General features: G+C 41.8%; 1 pseudogene across 1 annotated transcript; it reads right to left on the bottom strand.

The window, feature by feature from the left end:
* Nucleotides 1-1,154: 1,154 nt before the first annotated feature.
* Nucleotides 1,155-5,363, bottom strand: LOC309664412 (potassium voltage-gated channel subfamily KQT member 1 pseudogene; annotated as a pseudogene). The gene is made up of 2 exons (XR_014268441.1): nt 4,999-5,363; nt 1,155-3,412 (listed from the first exon to the last, which is right to left on the bottom strand). The product of XR_014268441.1 is annotated as a potassium voltage-gated channel subfamily KQT member 1 pseudogene (transcript).
* Between the last annotated feature and the right edge of the window lie 7,604 nt (nt 5,364-12,967).

Below are 12,967 nucleotides of genomic sequence, written 5' to 3'. Positions count from 1 at the left end.
CCAGCTCACTTATTTGTTCTTCTGCTTCAGTTATTCTATTATTGATTCCTTCTACTGTATTTTTAAGTTCATTTAGTGTGTTGTTCATCTCTGTTTGTTCTTTAGTTCTTCTAGGTCTTTGTTAAACATTTCTTGTATTTTCTTGATCCAGCCTCCGTTCTATTTCCGAGATTATGGATCATCTTTACTATCATTAATCTGAATCCTTTTTCAGGTAGGTGGCCTATAAATAAATTTCTTCATTTATTTGGTCTTGTAGGTTTTTACCTCGCTCCTTCATCTGTAACATATCTTTTTGTCATCTTATTTTTCTTTTTTTTGGATGGGTGGGATTGTGTTCCTGTCTTGCTGGCTGTTTGGCTTGAGGCTTCCAGCACTGGAGCTTGTAGGCTGTTGGATAAAGCCAAGTTTTGGTGCCAAGATGAGGACCTCTGGGAGACCTCACCCTGATGAATATTCCCTGGGGTCTGAAGTTCTCTGTTAGTCCAGTGGTAGAGACAAGAAGCTCCCACCACAGGAGCTCAGGCCCAACACCTGGTCCATGAACCAAGATCCCACAAGTCATGCGGGGAGGCAAAAAGAAAAAAAAGGAGCAGAACAATAACAAGAGTAAAAATTAAAATAAGATTAGAAATCTGATGTTAGAAAAAATAAAATTATACGTGAAACAAAAAATGAGAGGTAAAAGAGAACTACAGTAGCAAAAAAGAGGGGGAATAAAGCCAAAAAAGGCCTTGGCTGTGGGGGGTGGAGCTTAGGCAGGGGCGGAGTTTAGCTGGTGAGTGGGGTCTAGGCTTAGGTCCCACGTAGCTGGAAAAGGCTCTGTGGGGGTGAGGGGCGGGGCTTAGGCTCAGCGCAGCTGGAGGTGCCCTGGAGTGCCTCTGGCCTCAGAGAGCAGAGGACCAGGCCCGGGACCCTAGCAGGATCCCTGAGCCTGAGTCAGTGGGGGAAATGCTAGGCACATTCTTCCCGATCCTCTGATCCTGGAGAGTCCCTCCCCGTTCACCTCTCCTCTTCTTCTCCCTGCTCCCTCCTACACCTCTAGGACCCACGTGGCCAGAGGGGTCCCCAGAAGGTGGGGGGACCCGGCCCAGGACCCAAGCAGGCTTCCTGGGGCCCGATAGGGCAGGGGAAACACTAGCCGTGTTCCCATCTGATCCTCTGAACCCCTGAGGGTCCCTCCAGGAATGGGAATGCTTCACCTCCCCCAGCCACCCCTCAGGGGCACTGGTCCAAACTGGTCTCCACTTCTCCTTCCCACTCACTCATCACCACATCCTACCTGGTCGATTGGGGGTTCCTCCCATCCCCCTGGGTGTCAAAGTCCTCCACCAGCGTGTGGTAGGTACCCTAGTTGTGGGAAGATGTGAACTCCACGTCCTCCCTCTCCACCATCTTGACTCCACCCCTGAATCAATGGTAATTTAAATACTTCATATATTATATCTTCTTTGACAGAGAAAGAGTTTAAAAAGCAGGAACATCACCAATCAAAACAGTAAAATGCTGCATCCAATTCCAACAAAATCAGAAACATGTCTGTGAATCCTTGCCCATTGTATTTCCAAATTAGCCTGCAGATCCTAACGCACCAAGTAAAGAACACAAAGTCGCTGGCATAAATATTTGATAGGGCACAGCAAAAAAATCAACTTTACAAGAACTTCAAATGATATATGGTAACAATCATGTCAGAACAAATGATAAAAACAGGAACAATACTAAAGAGTCTAGGTGGAAACAACCCATGTGTTTGTTAAAACTAAGGAGGTAGGGCCTATGTCCAAAACCTAACAGTTGCTATCTCTGGGTGGTAAGGGAAAAGGTCTTTTCTTCATTATTCTTTTCTGTATGTTTCATATGCTCTATATTGAACATATGCCACTTTTTTAATCAGAAAAAAAAATCTCTTAAAATTTGAGTGGACATCTTTTCATCACGAAGAGATGGGTAGCGGTAGGATGACCTTTGGGCAAATGTGTCCAGATGGAAAAGCCTGGCATAATTGTCATATCTGTTTACCGAGAAATGGTCAGGCCTCTGCTCCTCCCATACGGGGTTGCATGTGATGTGGGAGACCTCCAGCATCTTCTTTCCAGAACTCATCCCGTTGTCCTTGTCCAGTTTGAACTTTTTTTTTCTTTACCATGACAGACTTCTTGGGCTTGGGACTGAGGAAGAGCAGAGTGTAGCTCCAGGAGGGCTTCTGGACGTAGAATTTCTAGGTGGAAGAGTCGGGGTTCTTGGCCACGTAGCACAGCCATGCCATCTGAATAAGCGAGGCTGCCACCAGGATCTGCTGGTTGAAATCCTTCTGCCTTTGCTTCTGCTGGACCTTCAGTGCAGAACCAGAGCCTAGAATTCCCACTGGGAGCACAAAGGAGGAGATGGCGAAGACAGAAAAGCAGGAGGCGATAGTCTTCTAGACCCATGTCTGGGGCACCTTGTTGCCATAGCCAATGGTGGTAACCATGACCACCCCCCCCCCCACCACAGGGCATCCGCGTAGCTGCCAAACTCGACTCGGCTGGATTTCTCTTTCATGGTGTCCTTCTTGGCCAGGTACACAAAGTGGGAGGAGAAGATGAGGTCCACAAAGGTGATATACAGGAGTTCCTGGCGGTGGATGGACCATGGAGCCCAGCAGCCCTGGCAGTCAATGTGCAGCATCCTCAGGATCTGGAGGAAGCAGATGTCCCTGATGGCCAAGGTGGCAAACACCTGCCCTTTAGAGCCCACTTAGAGGACAACCATGGAGGCCTTGGCGGCGATGAGGTCAATGATGGAAATGGGTTTCCAGGCAAAGTGCAGCTGGCCCCAAATGTCCCGTACTCGCTGCAGCACCCTGCTGACCAGAGGTGGAGCACTTACTCCATCCCAAAGAACACAACCAGGACAATCTCCATCCAGAAGAGGGTCCCCGTGGCTTGGCAACATACAGCTCGACGGTGGACAGCACTCTGAAGATGTCAGACCAGGACAATGAGGAAGACAAAACACTTCCAGTTGGAGGTGCTGGAGGAAGTTGTAGATGCAGCCCTGGATGTGAGTGTGCATGAGCAGAGGGCGGCGTCCACTGTACACAGAGATGCAACACAAGGGTCGAGGCTCTGGGGCAGCCTTGGGCCAAGGTCAGCAGCAGGGGGCATGGTGGGGTGGGGTGATGAACGTGTAGAGTGCACTGCCAGTGGGGCCACCCTCGGTTAGTTCCACTGAGAATGGGCACTTCTTGGCCAGCCCCGCGCTGTCCTCCCAGGCATCTGGCAGGTTGCCCCTGCCCCAGCACTTCCTCTTGGGCAGGGGCGGGGAGGAGGCTGCAGCCAGGGCCAGGCAGGGTCCACAAGGGCGGGCTGGCATCAGGAGCTGCAGAGTAGTGTGGCCGGCCGCTGCTGTCAGCTGAGCTGTGGGGCTGCTGCCCGCCCAGCCAGGGTGTGAGGGACAGAGCCAGGAAGTCTCAGATGACTTTTTAACTAACAAACTACTGGTCTAAAATGTATTATTTCAGATTAAGTGGGTATCTACCTTATATACTGTTAAGGACAAGGGTTTAAAGAGCTTTTTTAACTCTTTGGACCCAGGAATCCTACATCTTAGAATTAATTAATTGTAGTGAATGCCCAGATCCCCTTTTAGAGCACTCATTCCCCAACTGCCCAGTGTGTTGGCAGACAATAGCTCACAGCTGAGTCTCCCTCCAGGCACTGGCCTTGGCAAAAGGGAGTGCCTCTTCCCAGGAGCAGTTGCATCCAATGGCTGGTCAATGTGGGGTATAAAGGCCTGTCAACCTTACCTTACTTTGGGCAACTCTCAAAGGTTTCTCCTTCAGTCGGCTACAGGCTGGACACTGGCAGTACTACCCAGTGAACTTTTTGCATATTAATCTCCATCCCTGAGTCTATTTCTCAGGGAATCCAACCAAATATTTTAAAATCCATGCAAATAAAAGATGTGTAACAGGGTGAAAATTTTATTAACAAGAAATTGCAAAGCAATCTTAAAGGACTATGAGATATATATATATATACCTGAATCTATATCAAAATAAAAAAGATATGGTTTTGCTAGATGAAAGAACTATGAGAATAAACATATAAATTCAACATTCAGAACAATGATATTAAAACAATGTTGTTTCTGGAATGTAAAAAGTTTTTTACCAAAAATAAGAAATGTATCATCTCTTTCAAATTTCAGAGGAGAGAATTTTTCATTGAATGACATTTCAATCTGACTTCTGATCAAAAGAGAAAACTCACCAATGACCTATCAAGGGTCCCATTTCTTCTTTATGGACAGGCTATGTCTTCCATGAGGCTAAAATATAGCTCATCCTCCTTGATCCCTAATCTCTCCACTGACACTCCTTCCACCTCAATGTAGACATAAATTGCTTTTCTTAATTGCTTTCACATTTGCATCTTTAGACCCAATTTACATCTAAGCATCCCACTGGACCATCTTCCATAGCAGAGGCTACTTTATGGGAATTGCTTATGGACTTGTTCTAGCTCTCTTATTAGGTGAAACATTTCTTAATAGTTTATTCACTTTATTTCCTCTAAGTTCTGAAATGAGTCTTGCATAAATTAAACATCAACACCTTCTGGATAAGAGTCAACGAATGAAGTATGAATTACTGAATAAAGGAGAAACTTCTCAAAAAGGGAGTAAGTCACTGAATAGTAGTTAAAAATAGGGTTTTTTAAAAAAAATTTTCAGAAGTGACAATACTTACCCAAGTTTAAATGACAAGGAGAAGCTGGGAAAGAATTAGATTTAATGTACAGGTAAAAGAATACCAGGCATTGGGAAGGAAGGCAACTACATTTCTGAGAAGGGAGAGAAATAAGTTACTTTTCTCCCTATGTCTCAGACCTTCTCTTCCTCTTTAGGCCTTGGTCCTTGGAGGACACTTCCCAATAAAAATATCAAAGGTGGTGCTGCTGCAGGGCCAGCTGGGTTGTCAAGGCTTCTCTCTGCTGATGAGCTCTCACTCACCTGGGCAAGGTTCTCCTGGCATGGCCTTGGTAACCATCCAAGGCTGCCTCTGTTGCTCCAATAAACAGATCACATCTAGCTTAGACATAGAATAATCCTACTTGCAAGAAAAGAAAAGAAATATGATCAAGCTGTAGGTGTGGCAGAATTCAAGTTCAGTTTTCATCATTGAAGAAGAAAGACGATTACAAGAATAACAAGACGAAAGTGTAAAGGACTTCTGAAGAATGGTATGCAACAGATACCTTTTCACAACCATACAGTACAGATTATTCCCTCAGTAGCAGAGGCCAGAAATTCAGACAACTCAATAAATCCACAAAGACAAAGGCATAAATTCCAGATGGTGAATACTGAATGATTTGCAAATAAATGTCCTTACCAATCAAGACCAGGCTGCCATAGTTCTCCAGCATCACATCTCTATATAGATCCTTCTGAGTGGCACCCAGGCAATCCCACTCCTTCTGAGTGAAGTCCACTGCCACATCCTTGAATGCCACCAACCTCTGAAAAAAGTCACCACATACATCACTGGCGAAGTTATAAAGACAAGTTTTCAAGAAATAAAGAGAGATGGAGAAGTCATCACAGAAAGGAGTAGGCACAGGCTGACACTAGAGGCACATGTCTGATAGGACTGGAGCTGGCACCCTCCCTCCTTCTCATTTTAGAAACAAGTCTCCTTCAGACAGAAGGGCTGGAAGTGAGCAAATATTGTAAAATGGAGTTTCCCAAATAAATTAAGTAGCAAAAAGCACATAGCTTTGAAGACTAAGAAAACAAACTTGTGGCCTTCATCCATCTTACGTGTATCTTATATTTACATCTTTGAAAGTACAATTTGCACATGATTCAAAAATTTCTTAGAGACTCAGTTTCATCATTATGTCACAATATGTGATCACAAGCATTTTTCTTTGTCAAGATAAATATCCAGTAAACATTTTTATTGCCTGCTATATACAAGACAAATGGTATTTCTTATGGTTAAACCTAACTTAACAATTCTTATACTTTATATTTTAGACATTCACATTTGCCCAGACTTCTTAAGGTCTTCACAGATATAAAGCTATTATCTAGTTATCCCATTACATCTCATTAAAAAACTAGTGGAACAAATCAAAGGTGAGAGGGGCCCTCCAGGAGGAGCGGGAGAGGAGCAGAGGGTGTTTTCCCTGCCCACTCAGACACTGGGAGCCTGCTGAGCTCCCAGGCCAGTCCCCTGATCTCCAAGGCCTCCCTTCCCCGCAGCTGCATTGGTCCTGGGGGCATAGGAAGGAGGCCGAGGGGAGAACACAAGAGGCAGCTGGGCGGGGCCCTCTGGGAGGAGCAGTAGAGGAGCAGAGGTCATTTGCCCTGGCAACTCAGGCCCAGGAAACATGCTGGGCTCCCAGGTGAGGTCCCCCACCCTCTGAGACCAGGGGTGGGGGGCATGCCTGGGCCCCTTCTCTTCCATTGAGCCTAAGCCCCACCTTCCATGGCCTTTTCCAGCCCTGTGGGTCTTAAACATAGGCCCTGGGCTTCCCTGGTGGCGCAGTGGTTGAGAATCTGCCTGCCAATGCAGGGGGCACGGGTTCCAGCCCTGGTCTGGGAAGATCCCACATGCCGTGGAGCGGCTGGGCCCGTGAGCCACAAGTACTGAGCCTGAGCGTCTGGAGCCTGTGCTCCGCAACAAGAGAGGCCACGACAGTGAGAGGCCCGCGCACCGCGATGAAGAGTGGCCCCCACTTGCCACAACTAGAGAAAGCCCTCGCACAGAAACGAAGACCCAACACAGCCAAAAATAAAAATAAAATAAAAATAAAAATAAAAAAAAAAAAAAAACAACAAACATAGGCCCTGCCCACTGCCCAAACCTCACCTTTGCTTAGGCCCCACCCTCCATAGCCAAGGCCTTCCCCCCCCTTTTTTTCTTTTCCCTCCTCCTCTTTTTTACTATTCTGGTACTGTTGTACATTCCAGTTGTTGATTCATCTATATTTTTATTTTTATATTCTTTCTAACATATCTGTTTACTAGTCTAATTTTATTTTTTACTTTGTTATTGTTCCCTTTCTTTTTTTGCCACCCCATGGGGCTTGCTAGATTTTGGTTCATGAGCTGGGGGCCAGGCCAAAGCTCCTGTGGTGGGATCTCCAAGTCCAAACCACTGGACTAACAGAGAACCTCAGACCCTAGGGAATATTCATCAGAGCGAGGGCTCATGCAGGTCCTCATCTCAGCACCAAGAGCCAGCTCTACCTAACAGCCTACAAACTCCAGTGTTGGAAGCCTCAGGCCAAACAACAAGTAAAACAGGAACACAATCCTACTCATAGAAAGAACAAAAATGAGATGACAAAAAAATAAGTCACAGATGAAGGAGGAAGGTAAAAACCTACAAGACCAAATAAATGAGGAGGAAACAGGCAATCTACCTAAAAAAGAATTTAGAGTAATGATGGTAAAGATGATCCAGAATCTCAGAAACAGAATGGAGGCATGGATTGAGAAAATACAAGAAATGTTTAATGAAGATCTAGAAGAACTAAAGAAGAAACAAACAGAGATGAACAACATAATAACTGAAATGAAAAATACACTAGAAGAAATCAATAACAGAATAACTGAGGCAGAAGAATGAATAAGTGAGCTGGAAGACAAAATGGTGGAAATAACTGCCAAGGAGCAGAATAAGGAAAAAAGAATGAAAAGAATTGAAGACAATTTCAGAGACCTCTGGGACGACACTAAATGCACCAACATTTGAATTATAGGGGTCCCAGAACAAGAAGAGAAAAAGAAAGGGTCTGAGAAAATATTCAAAGAGATTATAGTCAAAAACTTTCCTAACATGGGAAAGGAAATAGTCACCCAAGTCCAGGAAGCACAGAGAGGCCCATACAGGTTAAGCCCTAGGAAAAACACACTGAGACACATATTAATCAAAGTAACAAAAATTAAATTCAAAGAAAAAATATTAAAAGCAGGAAGGGAAAAACAAAAAATAACGTACAAAGGAATCCCCATGAGGTTATCAGCTGATTTTTCAGCAGAAACTCTGCAGGTCAGAAGGGAGTGGCAGGATATACTTAAAATGATGAAAGAGGAAAACCTACAGCCCAGAATACTCTACCCAGCAAGGATCTCATTCAGATTCGATGGAGAAACCAAAAGCTTTCCAGACATCCAAAGCTAAGAGAATTCAGCACCACCAAACCAGCTTTACAACATATGCTAAAGAAACTTCTCTAGGTGGGAAACACAAGAGGAGAAAAAGACCAACAAAAACAAACACAAAACAACTAAGAAAATGATAATAGGAACATACATATCGATAATAACCTTGAATAGAAATGGATTAAATGCCCCAACCAAAAGACACAGACTGGCTGAATGGATACAAAAACAAGACCCATATATATGCTGTCTATAAAAGACCCACTTCAGACCTAGGGAGACCTACAGACTGAAAGTGAAGGGATGGAAAAAGATATTCTATGTAAATGGAAATCAAATGAAAGCTGGAGTAGCAATACTTGTATCAGATAAAATAAACTTTGAAATAAAAACTGTTATAAGAGATAAAGAGGGACACTACATAATTATCAAGGGATCAATCAAAGAAGACATAACAATTATAAATATTTATGCAGCCAACATAGGAGCACCTCAATACATAAGGCAAATGTTAACAACCATGAGAGAAGAAATTGACAGTAACACAATAATAGTGGGGGACTTTAACACCCCAGTTACACTAATGGACAGATCATCCAAACAGAAAATTAAAAAGGAAACACGAGCTTTAAATGACACAATAGATCAGATAGATTTAGTTGATATTTATAAAACATTCCACCCAAAAGTGGCAGAATACACTTTCTTCTCAAGTGCACACGGAACATTCTCCAGGATAGATCACACCCTGGGTCAGAAATCAAGCCTTGGAAAATTTAAGAAAACCGAAATCGTATCAAGCACCTTTTCTGATTAGAAATCAATTACAGGGAAAAAACTATACAAAACACGAACACTTGGAGACTAAACAGTGTGCTACTAAATAGCTAAGAGATCACTGAAGAAATACATAGAAACAAATGAACAAAAACACAACGACTCAAAACCTATGGGATGCAGCAAAAGTAGTTCTAAGAGGGAAGTACAGAGCAATTCAATCTCACCTCAAGAAAAAAGAAAAATGTCTAATAAACAATCTAACCTTACACCAGAGCAAGTAGAGAAAGAAGAACAAAGAAAACCCGAAGTCAGTAGAAGGAAAGAAATCATGAAGATCAGAGCAGAAATAAATGAAATACAGACGAAGAAAACAATAGCAAAGATCAATAAAACTAAAATCTGGTTCTTTGAGAAGATAAACAAAATTGATAAACCATTAGCCAGACTCATTAAGAAAAAAAGGGAAAGGATGCAAGTCAATAAAATTAGAAATGAAAAAGGAGAAATCACAACTGACACCGCAGAAATAGAAAGGATTACAAGAGACTACTACAAACAACTATATGTCAATAAAATGGACAACCACGAAGAAATGGACAAATTCTTGGAAAGGTACAATTTCCAAGACTGAACCAGGAAGAAGTAGAAACAGACTTATCACACGGAATGAAATTGAAACCGTAATTAAAAACCTTCCAAAAAACAAAAGCCCAGGACCAGATGGCTTCACAGGCAAATTCTATCAAACATTTAGATAAGAGCTAACACTCATCCTTCTCAAACTCTTCCAAAAAATTGTGGAGGAAGGCACACTCCCAAACTCATTCTATGAGGCCACCATCACCCTGATACCAAAACCAGAAAAAAATATCACAAAAAAAGAAAATTATAGACAAATATCACTGATGAACATAGATGCAAAAATCCTGAACAAAATACTAGCAAACAGAATCCAACAACACATTAGAAGGATCATACACCATGATCAAGTGGGATTATCCCAGGGATGCAAGGATTCTTCAATATATGCAAACCAATCAATGTGATACACCACATTAACAAAGTAAGGAATAAACACCATATGATCACCTCAATAGATACTGAAAAAGCTTTTGACAAAATTCAACACCCATTTATGATAAAAACTCTCAAGAAAGTGGGCATAGAGGGAACCTACCTCAACATAATAAGGGCCATATATGACAAACCTACAGCAAGCATCATACTCAATGGTGAAAAACTGGAAGCATTTCCACTAAGATCAGGAACAAGACAAGGATGTCCACTCTCGCCACTCTCATTCAACATAGTTTTGGAAGTCCTAGCCATGGCATTCAGAGAAGAAAAAGAAATAAAAGGAATCCAAATTGGAAAAGAAGAAGTAAAACTGTCACTGTTTGCAGATGACATGATACTATACACAGATAATGCTAAAGATGCCACCAGAAAACTACTAGAACTAATCAATGAATTTGGTAAAGTTGCAGGATACAAAAATTAATGCACAGAAATCTGTGGCATTCTTATACACCAACAAAGAAAAATCAGAAAGAGAAATTAGGGAAACAATCCCATCTACCATCACTACAAAAAGAATAAAATACCCAGGAATAAACCTGCCTAAGGAAGGGAAAGACTTGTACTCAGAAAACTATAAAACACTGATGAAACAAATCAAAGATGACATAAACAGATGGAGAAATATACCATGTTCTTGGACTGGAAGAATCAATATTATGAAAATGACAATACTACCCAAAGCAATCTACAGATTCAATACAATCCCTATCAAATTACCAATGGCATTCTTCACAGAATTAGAACAAAAAATTTACAATTCACATGGAAACACAAAAGAGCCCAAATAGCCAAAGAAATCTTGAGAAAGAAAAATGGAGTTGGAGGAATCAGGCTCCCCAACTTCAAACTATACCATAAAGCTACAGTAACCAAGACAGTGTGGTACTGGCACAAAAACAGAAATATAGATCTATGGTACAGGATAGAATGCCCAGAGATAAACCCACGTATATATGGTCACCTAATTTACAACAAAGGAGGTAAGAACATACAATGGAGAAAAGACCGCCTCTCCAATAAGTTGTGCCAGGAAACTGGATACCTACATGTAAAAGAATGAAATTAGAATACTACCTCACACCATACACAAAAATAAACTCCAAATGGATTAAAGACCTAAATGTAAGACCTGACACTATAAAACTCTTAGAGGAAAACATAGGAAAAACACTTTGACATAAACCACAGCAAGATCTTTTTTGACCCACCTCCTAGAGTAATGGAAATAAAAACAAAAATAAACAAATGGGACTTAATTAAACTTAAAAGCTTTTGCACAGCAAAGGAAACCATAAACAAGACAAAAAGACAACCCTCAGAATGGCAGAAAATATTTGCAAATGAAACAACAGACAAAGGATTAATCTCCAAAATATACAAACAGCTCATGGAGCTCAATATCAAAAAAACAAGCAATCCAATCCAAAAATGGGCTGAAGACTTAAATAGACATTTCATTAAGGAAGACATACTGATGGCCAAGAGGCACATGAAAAGATGCTCAACGTCACTAATTATTAGAGAAATGCAAATCAAAAGTACAATGTGGTATCATCTCACACCAGTCAGAATGGCCATTATCAAAAAATCTAGAAACAATAAACGCTGGAAAGGGTGTGGTGAAAAGGGAACCCTCCTGCACTGTTGGTGGGAATGTAAATTGATACAACCACTATGGAAAACAGTATGGAGTTTCCTTAAAAAACTAAAAATAGAACTACCATATTTCCCAGCAATCCCACTACTGGGCATGTTCCCTGAGAAAACCATAATTCAAAAAGAGACATGTACCACAATGTTCATTGCAGCACTATTTACAACAGCCAGGACATGGAACCAACTTAAATGTCCATCAACAGATGAATGGATAAAGAAGATGTGGCACATATATACAATGGAATATTACTCAGCCATAAAAAGAAACGAAATTGAGATTTTTGTAGTGAGGTGGATGGACTTAGAGTCTGTCATACAGAGTGAAGTAAATGAGAAAGAAAAACAAATACCGTATGCTAACACATATATATGGAATCTAAAAAATAAAAAAATGGTACTGATGAACCTAGTTGCAGGGCAGGAATAAAGATGTAGACATAGAGAATAGATTTGAGGACATGGGGTGGGAGGGGGAAGCTGGGGTGAAGTGAGAGTAGCATCGACATGTATACACTACCAAATACTGAATGTAAAATAGTTAGCTGGTGGGAGGCAGCCTCATAGTACAGGGAGATCAGCTCGGTGTTTTGTGGTGACCTAGAGAGGTGGGATAGGGAGGATGGGAGGGAGGCTTAAGAGGGAGGGGATATGGGGACATATGTATGCACATGGCTGATTCACTTTGGTGTACAACAGAAACTAACACAGTACTGTGAGGCCATTATACTCCAATAAATCTGTTAGAAAAAACAAAACCAAACAAACAGAAAAACTGAATTACCAGTTCTTAACCTTTATATTTCAGACATTTAGATTTGCCCAGACTTCTCAAGGTCTTCACAGATGGAAAGCTATTACCTAGTTATCCCATTACATCTCATTAAAAAAACTAGTGGAACAAATCAAAGCTTTCTTACACACAGACCCATGTGGTGATTCACCACAGTCTTATTAAGCCATAGTTTTGTGAAAGGAGGCTTTAATATTTCCCATGAGGGAATATGCTCTATCTGCATTCCTGACTGAAAACTGGACAAATGAGAGATATCTAATAATCTGTCAACTGGTCACTCAAGGACGGACTGGGGAGAAGAGGACTTAGGGAAGGCAATCATGACAATGGCAGATCTGGGAGTACATTCCTGGAAGACACTCCAGTACCTATTTTCAGGACAAATAATAAAACATAGGAACTGAAAAAATTCAGGAAGTGACAATTCGAACTCACATGAGCCATAGCTTTCAGAATTTCAAGACTGATCTGTCTTTTGGGTGATTGTCCTGAGAT

The sequence above is a fragment of the Balaenoptera physalus genome (genome assembly GCF_965194825.1).
Source record: "Balaenoptera physalus genome assembly, chromosome: 7".
In the NCBI taxonomy this organism is placed as follows: Eukaryota; Metazoa; Chordata; class Mammalia; order Artiodactyla; family Balaenopteridae; genus Balaenoptera; species Balaenoptera physalus.
Note: the sequence above shows the minus strand (reverse complement) of the source record. Positions and strands in the feature narration are given on the sequence as shown.